Genomic DNA, 15,876 nt, shown 5'->3' on the forward strand with positions numbered 1-15,876 from the left:
TTTTAAACATCAGCAAAATTCCGAGAACAATGGAAGAGTTCCGTTGCATTTTTAAACTTCAGCGGAACACACAGAACAATGGAAGAGTTCCGAAGCATTTTTAAACTTCAGCGGAATTCCGAGAACAATGGAAGAGTTCTGAAGCATTTTTACACATCAGCGGAATTCGAGAACAATGGTAGTGTTCCGAAGCATTTTTACACGTCAGCGGAATTCCGACAACAATGGAAGAGTTCCGAAGCATTTTTACACATCAGCAGAATTCCGAGAACAATGGAAGAGTTCAGAAGCATTTTTAAACGTCTGCAGAATTCCGAGAACAATGGAAGAGTAACGAAGCAATTTTAAACTTCAGCGGAATTCCGAGAACAATGGAAGAGTTCCGAAGCATTTTTAAACATCAGCAGAATTCCGAGAACAATGGAAGAGTACCAAAGCATTTTTAAACTTCAGCGGATTTCCGAGAAAAATGGAAGGGTTCCGAAGCATTTTTAAACTTCCATGGAATTCCGAGAACAATGAAAGAGTTCCGAAGCATTTTTAAATGTCAGCGGAATTCCGAGAATAATGGAAAAGTTCTGAAGAATTTCAAAACTTCAGTGGAATTTCGAGAACAATGGAAGAGTTCCAAAGCAATTTTAAACTTCAACGGAATTCCGAGAACAATGGAAGAGTTCCAAAGCAATTTTAAACTTCAACGGAATTCCGAGAACATTGGAAGAGTTCCGAAGCATTTTTAAACCTCAGTGGAATTCGGAGAACAATTGAAGTGTTCCGAAGCATTTTTAAACGTCAGTGGAATTCCGAGAACAACGGAAGAGTTCCGAAGCAATTTTAAACTTCAGCGGAATTCCGAGAACAATGGAAGAGTTCCGAAGCATTTTTAAACTTCAAAGGAATTTCGAGAACAATGGAAGAGTTCAGAAGCATTTTTAAACGTCAGCAGAATTCCGAGAAAAATGGCAGAGTACCGAAGCATTTTTAAACTTCAGCGGATTTCCGAGAAAAATGGAAGGGTTCCGAAGCATTTTTAAACTTTTATGGAATTCCGAGAACAATGAAAGAGTTCCGAAGCATTTTTAAATGTCAGCGGAATTCCGAGAATAATGGAACAGTTCTGAAGAATTTCAAAACTTCAGTGGAATTTCGAGAACAATGGAAGAGTTCCGAAGCAATTTTAAACTTCAGCGGAATTCCGAGAACAATGGAAGAGTTCCGAAGCATTTTTAAATGTCAGCAAAATTCCGAGTACAATGGAAGAGGTCCGAAGCATTTTTAAACATCAGCGGAATTCCGAGAATAATGGAAGAGTTCTGAAGCATTTTTAAACTTCAGCGGAATTCCAAGAACAATGGAAGAGTTCCGAAGCATTTTTAAACGTCAGAGGAATTCCGAGAACAATGGAAGAGTTCCGAAGCATTTCTGAATGTGAGCGGAATTAAAGAACAATGGTAGTGTTCCGAAGCATTCTTACACGTCAGCGGAATTCCGAGAAAAATGGAAGTGTTCCGAAGCATTTTTAAACTTCAGCGGAATTTCGAAAACAATGGAAGAGTTCCGAAGCATTTTTAAACTTCAGCGGAATTACAAAATCAATGGAAGAGTTCCGATGCATTTTTAAACATCACCGGAATTTCTAGAACAATGGAAGAGTTCCGAAGCATTTTTAAACATCAGCAGAATTCCGAGAACAATGGAAGAGTACCGAAGCATTTTTAAACTTCAGCGGATTTCCGAGAAAAATGGAAGTGTTCCGAAGCATTTTTAAACTTCCATGGAATTCCGAGAACAATGAAAGAGTTCCGAAGCATTTTTAAATGTCAGCGGAATTCCGAGAATAATGGAACATTTCTGAAGAATTTTAAAACTTCAGTGGAATTTCGAGAACAATGTAAGGGTTCCGAAGCATTTTTAAACTTCAGCGGAATTCCGAGAACAATGGAAGAGTTCCGAAGCATTTTTAAACTTCAAAGGAATTTCGAGAACAATGGAAGAGTTCCGAAGCATTTTTAAACATCAGCAAAATTCCGAGAACAATGGAAGAGTTCCGTTGCATTTTTAAACTTCAGCGGAACACATAGAACAATGGAAGAGTTCCGAAGCATTTTTAAACTTCAGCGGAATTCCGAGAACAATGGAAGAGTTCTGAAGCATTTTTACACATCAGCGGAATTCGAGAACAATGGTAGTGTTCCGAAGCATTTTTACACGTCAGCGGAATTCCGACAACAATTGAAGAGTTCCGAAGCATTTTTAAACTTCAGCGGAATTCCGAGAACAATGGAAGCGTTCCGAAGCATTTTTAAATGTCAGCAGATTTCCGAGAACAATGGAAGAGTTCCGAAGCATTTTTAAACCACAGTGGAATTCCGAGAACAATTGAAGTGTTCCGAAGCATTTTTAAACTTCCATGGAATTCCGAGAACAATGAAAGAGTTCCGAAGCATTTTTAAATGTCAGCGGAATTCCGAAAATAATGGAACAGTTCTGAAGAATTTCAAAACTTCAGTGGAATTTCGAGAACAATGGAAGAGTTCCGAAGCAATTTTATACTTCAGCGGAATTCAATGAACAATGGAAGACTTCCGAAGCATTTTTAAATGTCATCAAAATTCCGAGTACAATGGAAGAGGTCCGAAGCATTTTTAAACGTCAGCAGAATTCCGCGAACAATGGAAGAGTTCAGAAGCATTTTTAAACGTCTGCAGAATTCCGAGAAAAATGGAAGAGTACCGAAGCAATTTTAAACTTCAGCGGATTTCCGAGAAAAATGGAAGTGTTCCGATGCATTTTTAAACTTCCATGGAATTCCGAGAACAATGAAAGAATTCCGAAGCATTTTTAAATGTCAGCGGAATTCCGAGAATAATGGAACAGTTCTGAAGAATTTTAAAACTTCAGTGGAGTTTCGAGAACAATGGAAGAGTTCCGAAGCATTTTTAAACGTCAGCAGAATTCCGAGAACAATGGAAGAGTTCCGAAGCATTTTTAAACCTCAGCGGAATTCCGAGAACAATTGAAGTGTTCCGAAGCATTTTTAAACGTCAGCGGAATTCTGAGAACAATTGAAGTGTTCCGAAGCATTTTTAAACGTCAGCGGAATTCCGAGAACAACGGAAGAGTTCCGAAGCAATTTTAAACTTCAGCGGAATTCCGAGAACAATGGAAGAGTTCCGAAGCATTTTTAAAATTCAAAGGAATTTCTAGAACAATGGAAGAGTTCAGAAGCATTTTTAAACGTCAGCAGAATTCCGAGAAAAATGGAAGAGTACTGAAGCATTTTTAAACTTCAGCGGATTTCCGAGAAAAATGGAAGGGTTCCAAAGCATTTCTGAATGTCAGCGGAATTCCGAGAATAATGGAACATTTCTGAAAAATTTTAAAACTTCAGTGGAATTTCGAGAACAATGGAAGGGATCCGAAGCATTTTTAAACTTCAGCGGAATTCCGAGAACAATGGAAGCGTTCCGAAGCATTTTTAAACGTCAGCAGAATTCCGAGAAGAATGGAAGAGTTCCGAAGCATTTTTAAACCTCAGTGGAATTCGGAGAACAATTGAAGTGTTCCGAAGCATTTTTAAACGTCAGTGGAATTCCGAGAACAACGGAAGAGTTCCGAAGCAATTTTAAACTTCAGCGGAATTCCGAGAACAATGGAAGAGTTCCGAAGCATTTTTAAACTTCAAAGGAATTTCGAGAACAACGGAAGAGTTCCGAAGCATTTTTAAAATTCAAAGGAATTTCGAGAACAATGGAAGAGTTCAGAAGCATTTTTAAACGTCAGCAGAATTCCGAGAAAAATGGAAGAGTACCGAAGCATTTTTAAACTTCAGTGGATTTCCGAGAAAAATGGAAGGGTTCCAAAGCATTTCTGAATGTCAGCGGAATTCCGAGAAGAAAAGAACATTTCTGAAGAATTTTAAAACTTCAGTGGAATTTCGAGAACAATGGAAGGGATCCGAAGCATTTTTAAACTTCAGCGGAATTCCGAGAACAATGGAAGCATTCCGAAGCATTTTTAAACGTCAGCAGAATTCCGAGAAGAATGGAAGAGTTCCGAAGCATTTTTAAACGTCAGCGGAATTCCGAGAATAATGGAAGAGTTCTGATGGATTTTAAAACTTCAGCGGAATTCCGAGAACAATGGAAGAGTTACGAAGCAATTTTAAACTTCAGCGGAATTCCGAGAACAATGGAAGAGTTCCGAAGCATTTTTAAACTTCAAAGGAATTTCGAGAACAATGGAAGAGTTCTGAAGCATTTTTAAACATCAGCAAAATTCTGAGAACAATGGAAGAGGTCCGATGCATTTTTAAACTTCAGCGGAATTCGGAGAACAATGGAAGAGTTCCGAAGCATTTTTACACTTCAGCAGAATTCCGAGAACAATGGAAGAGTTCAGAAGCATTTTTAAACGTCTGCAGAATTCCGAGAAAAATGGAAGAGTACCGAAGCAATTTTAAACTTCAGCGGAATTCCGAGAACAATGGAAGAGTTCCGAAGCATTTTTAAACATCAGCAGAATTCCGAGAACAATGGAAGAGTACCAAAGCATTTTTAAACTTCAGCGGATTTCCGAGAAAAATGGAAGGGTTCCGAAGCATTTTTAAACTTCCATGGAATTCCGAGAACAATGAAAGAGTTCCGAAGCATTTTTAAATGTCAGCGGAATTCCGAGAATAATGGAACAGTTCTGAAGAATTTCAAAACTTCAGTGGAATTTCGAGAACAATGGAAGAGTTCCAAAGCAATTTTAAACTTCAACGGAATTCCGAGAACAATGGAAGAGTTCCAAAGCAATTTTAAACTTCAACGGAATTCCGAGAACATTGGAAGAGTTCCGAAGCATTTTTAAACCTCAGTGGAATTCGGAGAACAATTGAAGTGTTCCGAAGCATTTTTAAACGTCAGTGGAATTCCGAGAACAACGGAAGAGTTCCGATGCAATTTTAAACTTCAGCGGAATTCCGAGAACAATGGAAGAGTTCCGAAGCATTTTTAAACTTCAAAGGAATTTCGAGAACAATGGAAGAGTTCAGAAGCATTTTTAAACGTCAGCAGAATTCCGAGAAAAATGGCAGAGTACCGAAGCATTTTTAAACTTCAGCGGATTTCCGAGAAAAATGGAAGGGTTCCGAAGCATTTTTAAACTTTTATGGAATTCCGAGAACAATGAAAGAGTTCCGAAGCATTTTTAAATGTCAGCGGAATTCCGAGAATAATGGAACAGTTCTGAAGAATTTCAAAACTTCAGTGGAATTTCGAGAACAATGGAAGAGTTCCGAAGCAATTTTAAACTTCAGCGGAATTCCGAGAACAATGGAAGAGTTCCGAAGCATTTTTAAATGTCAGCAAAATTCCGAGTACAATGGAAGAGGTCCGAAGCATTTTTAAACATCAGCGGAATTCCGAGAATAATGGAAGAGTTCTGAAGCATTTTTAAACTTCAGCGGAATTCCAAGAACAATGGAAGAGTTCCGAAGCATTTTTAAACGTCAGAGGAATTCCGAGAACAATGGAAGAGTTCCGAAGCATTTCTGAATGTGAGCGGAATTAAAGAACAATGGTAGTGTTCCGAAGCATTCTTACACGTCAGCGGAATTCCGAGAAAAATGGAAGTGTTCCGAAGCATTTTTAAACTTCAGCGGAATTTCGAAAACAATGGAAGAGTTCCGAAGCATTTTTAAACTTCAGCGGAATTACAAAATCAATGGAAGAGTTCCGATGCATTTTTAAACATCACCGGAATTTCTAGAACAATGGAAGAGTTCCGAAGCATTTTTAAACATCAGCAGAATTCCGAGAACAATGGAAGAGTACCGAAGCATTTTTAAACTTCAGCGGATTTCCGAGAAAAATGGAAGTGTTCCGAAGCATTTTTAAACTTCCATGGAATTCCGAGAACAATGAAAGAGTTCCGAAGCATTTTTAAATGTCAGCGGAATTCCGAGAATAATGGAACATTTCTGAAGAATTTTAAAACTTCAGTGGAATTTCGAGAACAATGTAAGGGTTCCGAAGCATTTTTAAACTTCAGCGGAATTCCGAGAACAATGGAAGAGTTCCGAAGCATTTTTAAACTTCAAAGGAATTTCGAGAACAATGGAAGAGTTCCGAAGCATTTTTAAACATCAGCAAAATTCCGAGAACAATGGAAGAGTTCCGTTGCATTTTTAAACTTCAGCGGAACACATAGAACAATGGAAGAGTTCCGAAGCATTTTTAAACTTCAGCGGAATTCCGAGAACAATGGAAGAGTTCTGAAGCATTTTTACACATCAGCGGAATTCGAGAACAATGGTAGTGTTCCGAAGCATTTTTACACGTCAGCGGAATTCCGACAACAATGGAAGAGTTCCGAAGCATTTTTAAACTTCAGCGGAATTCCGAGAACAATGGAAGCGTTCCGAAGCATTTTTAAATGTCAGCAGAATTCCGAGAACAATGGAAGAGTTCCGAAGCATTTTTAAACCACAGTGGAATTCCGAGAACAATTGAAGTGTTCCGAAGCATTTTTAAACTTCCATGTAATTCCGAGAACAATGAAAGAGTTCCGAAGCATTTTTAAATGTCAGCGGAATTCCGAAAATAATGGAACAGTTCTGAAGAATTTCAAAACTTCAGTGGAATTTCGAGAACAATGGAAGAGTTCCGAAGCAATTTTAAACTTCAGCGGAATTCAAAGAACAATGGAAGACTTCCGAAGCATTTTTAAATGTCATCAAAATTCCGAGTACAATGGAAGAGGTCCGAAGCATTTTTAAACGTCAGCAGAATTCCGCGAACAATGGAAGAGTTCAGAAGCATTTTTAAACGTCTGCAGAATTCCGAGAAAAATGGAAGAGTACCGAAGCAATTTTAAACTTCAGCGGATTTCCGAGAAAAATGGAAGTGTTCCGATGCATTTTTAAACTTCCATGGAATTCCGAGAACAATGAAAGAATTCCGAAGCATTTTTAAATGTCAGCGGAATTCCGAGAATAATGGAACAGTTCTGAAGAATTTTAAAACTTCAGTGGAGTTTCGAGAACAATGGAAGAGTTCCGAAGCATTTTTAAACGTCAGCAGAATTCCGAGAACAATGGAAGAGTTCCGAAGCATTTTTAAACCTCAGCGGAATTCCCAGAACAATTGAAGTGTTCCGAAGCATTTTTAAACGTCAGCGGAATTCTGAGAACAATTGAAGTGTTCCGAAGCATTTTTAAACGTCAGCGGAATTCCGAGAACAACGGAAGAGTTCCGAAGCAATTTTAAACTTCAGCGGAATTCCGAGAACAATGGAAGAGTTCCGAAGCATTTTTAAAATTCAAAGGAATTTCGAGAACAATGGAAGAGTTCAGAAGCATTTTTAAACGTCAGCAGAATTCCGAGAAAAATGGAAGAGTACTGAAGCATTTTTAAACTTCAGCGGATTTCCGAGAAAAATGGAAGGGTTCCAAAGCATTTCTGAATGTCAGCGGAATTCCGAGAATAATGGAATATTTCTGAAAAATTTTAAAACTTCAGTGGAATTTCGAGAACAATGGAAGGGATCCGAAGCATTTTTAAACTTCCATGGAATTCCGAGAACAATGAAAGAGTTCCAAAGCATTTTTAAATGTCAGCGGAATTCCAAGAATAATGGAACAGTTCTGAAGAATTTTAAAACTTCAGTGGAGTTTCGAGAACAATGGAAGCGTTCCGAAGTATTTTTAAACTTCAGCGGAATTCCGAGAACAATGAAAGCGTTCCGAAGCATTTTTAAACGTCAGCAGAATTCCGAGAACAATGGAAGAGTTCCGAAGCATTTTTAAACCTCAGCGGAATTCTGAGAACAATTGAAGTGTTCCGAATCATTTTTAAACGTCAGCGGAATTCCGAGAACAATTGAAGAGTTCCGAAGCAATTTTAAACTTCAGCGGAATTCCGAGAACAATGGAAGAGTTCGGAAGCATTTTTAAACGTCAGCAGAATTCCGAGAAAAATGGAAGAGTACCGAAGCATTTTTAAACTTCAGCGGATTTCCGAGAAAAATGGAAGGGTTCCGAAGCATTTTTAAACTTTCATGGAATTCCGAGAACAATGAAAGAGTTGCGAAGCATTTTTAAATGTCAGCGGAATTCCGAGAATAATGGAACAGTTCTGAAGAATTTCAAAACTTCAGTGGAATTTCGAGAACAATGGAAGAGTTCCGAAGCAATTTTAAACTTCAGCGGAATTCCGAGAACAATGGAAGAGTTCCGAAGCATTTTTAAATGTCAGCAAAATTCCGAGTACAATGGAAGAGGTCCGAAGCATTTTTAAACGTCAGCGGAATTCCGAGAATAATGGAAGAGTTCTGAAGGATTTTAAAACTTCAGCGGAATTCCGAGAACAATGGAAGAGTTACGAAGCAATTTTAAACTTCAGCGGAATTCCGAGAACAATGGAAGAGTTCCGAAGCATTTTTAAACTTCAAAGGAATTTCGAGAACAATGGAAGAGTTCCGAAGCATTTTTAAACATCAGCAAAATTCCGAGAACAATGGAAGAGGTCCCATGCATTTTTAAACTTCAGCGGAATTCAGAGAACAATGGAAGAGTTCCGAAGCATTTTTACACATCAGCAGAATTCCGAGAACAATGGAAGAGTTCAGAAGCATTTTTAAACGTCTGCAGAATTCCGAGAAAAATGGAAGAGTACCGAAGCAATTTTAAACTTCAGCGGATTTCCGAGAAAAATGGAAGTGTTCAGAAGCATTTTTAAACTTCCATGGAATTCCGAGAACAATGAAAGAGTTCCAAAGCATTTTTAAATGTCAGCGGAATTCCGAGAATAATGGAACAGTTCTGAAGAATTTTAAAACTTCAGTGGAGTTTCGAGAACAATGGAAGCGTTCCGAAGTATTTTTAAACTTCAGCGGAATTCCGAGAACAATGAAAGCGTTCCGAAGCATTTTTAAACGTCAGCAGAATTCCGAGAACAATGGAAGAGTTCCGAAGCATTTTTAAACCTCAGCGGAATTCCGAGAACAATTGAAGTGTTCCGAAGCATTTTTAAACGTCAGCGGAATTCCGAGAACAACGGAAGAGTTCCGAAGCATTTTTAAACATCAGCAGAATTCCGAGAACAATGGAAGAGTACCAAAGCATTTTTAAACTTCAGCGGATTTCCGAGAAAAATGGAAGGGTTCCGAAGCATTTTTAAACTTCCATGGAATTCCGAGAACAATGAAAGAGTTCCGAAGCATTTTTAAATGTCAGCGGAATTCCGAGAATAATGGAACAGTTCTGAAGAATTTCAAAACTTCAGTGGAATTTCGAGAACAATGGAAGAGTTCCAAAGCAATTTTAAACTTCAACGGAATTCCGAGAACAATGGAAGAGTTCCAAAGCAATTTTAAACTTCAACGGAATTCCGAGAACAATGGAAGAGTTCCGAAGCATTTTTAAACCTCAGTGGAATTCGGAGAACAATTGAAGTGTTCCGAAGCATTTTTAAACGTCAGTGGAATTCCGAGAACAACGGAAGAGTTCCGAAGCAATTTTAAACTTCAGCGGAATTCCGAGAACAATGGAAGAGTTCCGAAGCATTTTTAAACTTCAAAGGAATTTCGAGAACAATGGAAGAGTTCAGAAGCATTTTTAAACGTCAGCAGAATTCCGAGAAAAATGTAAGAGTACCGAAGCATTTTTAAACTTCAGCGGATTTCCGAGAAAAATGGAAGGGTTCCGAAGCATTTTTAAACTTTTATGGAATTCCGAGAACAATGAAAGAGTTCCGAAGCATTTTTAAATGTCAGCGGAATTCCGAGAATAATGGAACAGTTCTGAAGAATTTCAAAACTTCAGTGGAATTTCGAGAACAATATAAGAGTTCCGAAGCAATTTTAAACTTCAGCGGAATTCCGAGAACAATGGAAGAGTTCCGAAGCATTTTTAAATGTCAGCAAAATTCCGAGTACAATGGAAGAGGTCCGAAGCATTTTTAAACATCAGCGGAATTCTGAGAATAATGGAAGAGTTCTCTAGCATTTTTAAACTTCAGCGGAATTCCAAGAACAATGGAAGAGTTCCGAAGCATTCTTAAAAGTCAAAGGAATTCCGAGAACAATGGAAGAGTTCCGAAGCATTTCTGAATGTCAGCGGAATTCAAAAACAATGGTAGTGTTCCGAAGCATTTTTACACGTCAGCGGAATTCCGAGAAAAATGGAAGTGTTCCGAAGCATTTTTAAACTTCAGCGGAATTCCGAAAACAATGGAAGAGTTCCGAAGCATTTTTAAACCTCAGCGGAAATCCGAGAACAATTGAAGTGTTCCGAAGCATTTTTAAACGTCAGCGGAATTCCGAGAACAACGGAAGAGTTCCGAAGCAATTTTAAACTTCAGCGGAATTCCGAGAACAATGGAAGAGTTCCAAAGCATTTTTAAACATCAGCAGAATTCCGAGAACAATGGAAGAGTACCAAAGCATTTTTAAACTTCAGCGGATTTCCGAGAAAAATGGAAGGGTTCCGAAGCATTTTTAAACTTCCATGGAATTCCGAGAACAATGAAAGAGTTCCGAAGCATTTTTAAATGTCAGCGGAATTCCGAGAATAATGGAACAGTTCTGAAGAATTTCAAAACTTCAGTGGAATTTCGAAAACAATGGAAGAGTTCCAAAGCAATTTTAAACTTCAACGGAATTCCGAGAACAATGGAAGAGTTCCGAAGCATTTTTAAACCTCAGCGGAATTCGGAGAACAATTGAAGTGTTCCGAAGCATCTTTAAACGTCAGTGGAATTTCGAGAACAATGGAAGAGTTCAGAAGCATTTTTAAACGTCAGCAGAATTCCGAGAAAAATGGAAGAGTACCGAAGCATTTTTAAACTTCAGCGGATTTCTGAGAAAAATGGAAGGGTTCCAAAGCATTTCTGAATGTCAGCGGAATTCCGAGAATAATGGAACATTTCTGAAAAATTTTAAAACTTCAGTGGAATTTCGAGAACAATGGAAGGGATCCGAAGCATTTTTAAACTTCAGCGGAATTCCGAGAACAATGGAAGCGTTCTGAAGAATTTTTAAACGTCAGCAGAATTCCGAGAAGAATGGAAGTGTTCCGAAGCATTTTTAAACGTCAGCGGAATTCCGAGAACAACGGAAGAGTTCCGAAGCAATTTTAAACTTCAGCGGATTTCCGAGAACAATGGAAGAGTTCCGAAGCATTTTTAAACGTCAGCAGAATTCCGAGAAAAATGGAAGAGTACCGAAGCATTTTTAAACTTCAGCGGATTTCCGAGAAAAATGGAAGGGTTCCGAAGCATTTTTAAACTTTCATGGAATTCCGAGAACAATGAAAGAGTTCCGAAGCATTTTTAAATGTCAGCGGAATTCCGAGAATAATGGAACAGTTCTGAAGAATTTCAAAACTTCAGTGGAATTTCGAGAACAATGGAAGAGTTCCAAAGCAATTTTAAACTTCAGCGGAATTCCGAGAACAATGGAAGAGTTCCGAAGCATTTTTAAATGTCAGCAAAATTCCGAGTACAATGGAAGAGGTCGGAAGCATTTTTAAACGTCAGCGGAATTCCGAGAATAATGGAAGAGTTACGAAGCAATTTTAAACTTCAGCGGAATTCCGAGAACAATGGAAGAGTTCCGAAGCATTTTTAAACTTCAAAGGAATTTCGAAAACAATGGAAGAGTTCCAAAGCAATTTTAAACTTCAACGGAATTCCGAGAACAATGGAAGAGTTCCGAAGCATTTTTAAACCTCAGCGGAATTCGGAGAACAATTGAAGTGTTCCGAAGCATCTTTAATCGTCAGTGGAATTTCGAGAACAATGGAAGAGTTCAGAAGCATTTTTAAACGTCAGCAGAATTCCGAGAAAAATGGAAGAGTACCGAAGCATTTTTAAACTTCAGCGGATTTCTGAGAAAAATGGAAGGGTTCCAAAGCATTTCTGAATGTCAGCGGAATTCCGAGAATAATGGAACATTTCTGAAAAATTTTAAAACTTCAGTGGAATTTCGAGAACAATGGAAGGGATCCGAAGCATTTTTAAACTTCAGCGGAATTCCGAGAACAATGGAAGCGTTCTGAAGAATTTTTAAACGTCAGCAGAATTCCGAGAAGAATGGAAGTGTTCCGAAGCATTTTTAAACGTCAGCGGAATTCCGAGAACAACGGAAGAGTTCCGAAGCAATTTTAAACTTCAGCGGATTTCCGAGAACAATGGAAGAGTTCCGAAGCATTTTTAAACGTCAGCAGAATTCCGAGAAAATTGGAAGAGTACCGAAGCATTTTTAAACTTCAGCGGATTTCCGAGAAAAATGGAAGGGTTCCGAAGCATTTTTAAACTTTCATGGAATTCCGAGAACAATGAAAGAGTTCCGAAGCATTTTTAAATGTCAGCGGAATTCCGAGAATAATGGAACAGTTCTGAAGAATTTCAAAACTTCAGTGGAATTTCGAGAACAATGGAAGAGTTCCAAAGCAATTTTAAACTTCAGCGGAATTCCGAGAACAATGGAAGAGTTCCGAAGCATTTTTAAATGTCAGCAAAATTCCGAGTACAATGGAAGAGGTCCGAAGCATTTTTAAACGTCAGCGGAATTCCGAGAATAATGGAAGAGTTACGAAGCAATTTTAAACTTCAGCGGAATTCCGAGAACAATGGAAGAGTTCCGAAGCATTTTTAAACTTCAAAGGAATTTCGAGAACAATGGAAGAGTTCCGAAGCATTTTTAAACATCAGCAAAATTCCGAGAACAATGGAAGAGGTCCCATGCATTTTTAAACTTCAGCGGAATTCGGAGAACAATGGAAGAGTTCCGAAGCATTTTTACACATCAGCAGAATTCCAAGATCAATGGAAGAGTTCCGATGCATTTTTAAACGTCAGCGAAATTTCGAGAACAATGGAAGAGTTCCGAAGCATTTTTAAACATCAGCAGAATTCCGAGAACAATGGAAGAGTACCGAAGCATTTTTAAACTTCAGCGGATTTCCGAGAAAAATGGAAGTGTTCCGAAGCATTTTTAAACTTCCATGGAATTCCGAGAACAATGAAAGAGTTCCGAAGCATTTTTAAATGTCAGCGGAATTCCGAGAATAATGGAACATTTCTGAAGAATTTTAAAACTTCAGTGGAATTTCGAGAACAATGGAAGGGTTCCGAAGCATTTTTAAACTTCAGCGGAATTCCTAGAACAATGGAAGAGTTCCGAAGCATTTTTAAACTTCAAAGGAATTTCGAGAACAATGGAAGAGTTCCGAAGCATTTTTAAACATCAGCAAAATTCCGAGAACAATGGAAGAGGTCCGTTGCATTTTTAAACTTCAGCGGAACACATAGAACAATGGAAGAGTTCCGAAGCATTTTTAAACTTCAGCGGAATTCCGAGAACAATGGAAGAGTTCTGAAGCATTTTTACACATCAGCGGAATTCGAGAACAATGGTAGTGTTCCGAAGCATTTTTACACGTCAGCGGAATTCCGACAACAATGGAAGAGTTCCGAAGCATTTTTACACATCAGCAGAATTCCGAGAACAATGGAAGAGTTCAGAAGCATTTTTAAACGTCTGCAGAATTCCGAGAAAAATGGAAGAGTACCGAAGCAATTTTAAACTTCAGCGGATTTCCGAGAAAAATGGAAGTGTTCAGAAGCATTTTTAAACTTCCATGGAATTCCGAGAACAATGAAAGAGTTCCAAAGCATTTTTAAATGTCAGCGGAATTCCGAGAATAATGGAACAGTTCTGAAGAATTTTAAAACTTTAGTGGAGTTTCGAGAACAATGGAAGCGTTCCGAAGTATTTTTAAACTTCAGCGGAATTCCGAGAACAATGAAAGCGTTCCGAAGCATTTTTAAACGTCAGCAGAATTCCGAGAACAATGGAAGAGTTCCGAAGCATTTTTAAACCTCAGCGGAATTCCGAGAACAATTGAAGTGTTCCGAAGCATTTTTAAACGTCAGCGGAATTCCGAGAACAACGGAAGAGTTCCAAAGCATTTTTAAACATCAGCAGAATTCCGAGAACAATGGAAGAGTACCAAAGCATTTTTAAACTTCAGCGGATTTCCGAGAAAAATGGAAGGGTTCCGAAGCATTTTTAATATTCCATGGAATTCCGAGAACAATGAATGAGTTCCGAAGCATTTTTAAATGTCAGCGGAATTCCGAGAATAATGGAACAGTTCTGAAGAATTTCAAAACTTCAGTGGAATTTCGAGAACAATGGAAGAGTTCCAAAGCAATTTTAAACTTCAACGGAATTCCGAGAACAATGGAAGAGTTCCAAAGCAATTTTAAACTTCAACGGAATTCCGAGAACAACGGAAGAGTTCCGAAGCATTTTTAAACCTCAGTGGAATTCGGAGAACAATTGAAGTGTTCCGAAGCATTTTTAAACGTCAGTGGAATTCCGAGAACAACGGAAGAGTTCCGAAGCAATTTTAAACTTCAGCGGAATTCCGAGAACAATGGAAGAGTTCCGAAGCATTTTTAAACTTCAAAGGAATTTCGAGAACAATGGAAGAGTTCAGAAGCATTTTTAAACGTCAGCAGAATTCCGAGAAAAATGGAAGAGTACCGAAGCATTTTTAAACTTCAGCGGATTTCCGAGAAAAATGGAAGGGTTCCGAAGCATTTTTAAACTTTTATGGAATTCCGAGAACAATGAAAGAGTTCCGAAGCATTTTTAAATGTCAGCGGAATTCCGAGAATAATGGAACAGTTCTGAAGAATTTCAAAACTTCAGTGGAATTTCGAGAACAATGGAAGAGTTCCGAAGCAATTTTAAACTTCAGCGGAATTCCGAGAACAATGGAAGAGTTCCGAAGCATTTTTAAATGTCAGCAAAATTCCGAGTACAATGGAAGAGGTCCGAAGCATTTTTAAACATCAGCGGAATTCTGAGAATAATGGAAGAGTTCTGAAGCATTTTTAAACTTCAGCGGAATTCCAAGAACAATGGAAGAGTTCCGAAGCATTCTTAAAAGTCAAAGGAATTCCAAGAACAATGGAAGAGTTCCGAAGCATTTCTGAATGTCAGCGGAATTCAAAAACAATGGTAGTGTTCCGAAGCATTTTTACACGTCAGCGGAATTCCGAGAAAAATGGAAGTGTTCCGAAGCATTTTTAAACTTCAGCGGAATTCCGAAAACAATGGAAGAGTTCCGAAGCATTTTTAAACCTCAGCGGAAATCCGAGAACAATTGAAGTGTTCCGAAGCATTTTTAAACGTCAGCGGAATTCCGAGAACAACGGAAGAGTTCCGAAGCAATTTTAAACTTCAGCGGATTTCTGAGAAAAATGGAAGGGTTCCGAAGCATTTTTAAACTTCCATGGAATTCCAAGAACAATGAAAGAGTTTCGAAGCATTTTTAAATGTCAGCGGAATTCCGAGAATAATGGAACAGTTCTGAAGAATTTCAAAACTTCAGTGGAATTTCGAGAACAATGGAAGAGTTCCAAAGCAATTTTAAACTTCAACGGAATTCCGAGAACAATGGAAGAGTTCCGAAGCATTTTTAAACCTCAGCGGAATTCGGAGAACAATTGAAGAGTTCCGAAGCATCTTTAAACGTCAGTGGAATTTCGAGAACAATGGAAGAGTTCAGAAGCATTTTTAAACGTCAGCAGAATTCCGAGAAAAATGGAAGAGTACCGAAGCATTTTTAAACTTCAGCGGATTTCTGAGAAAAATGGAAGGGTTCCAAAGCATTTCTGAATGTCAGCGGAATTCCGAGAATAATGGAACATTTCTGAAAAATTTTAAAACTTCAGTGGAATTTCGAGAACAATGGAAGGGATCCGAAGCATTTTTAAACTTCAGCGGAATTCCGAGAACAATGGAAGCGTTCCGAAGCATTTTTAAACGTCAGCGGAATTCTGAGAACAATGGAAGAGTTCCGAAGCATTTTTAAAT

The sequence above is a fragment of the Phyllobates terribilis genome, unplaced genomic scaffold (genome assembly GCF_046119375.1).
Source record: "Phyllobates terribilis strain yellow unplaced genomic scaffold, ASM4611937v1 Scaffold_5__5_contigs__length_657084704, whole genome shotgun sequence".
Taxonomy (NCBI): domain Eukaryota; kingdom Metazoa; phylum Chordata; class Amphibia; order Anura; family Dendrobatidae; genus Phyllobates; species Phyllobates terribilis.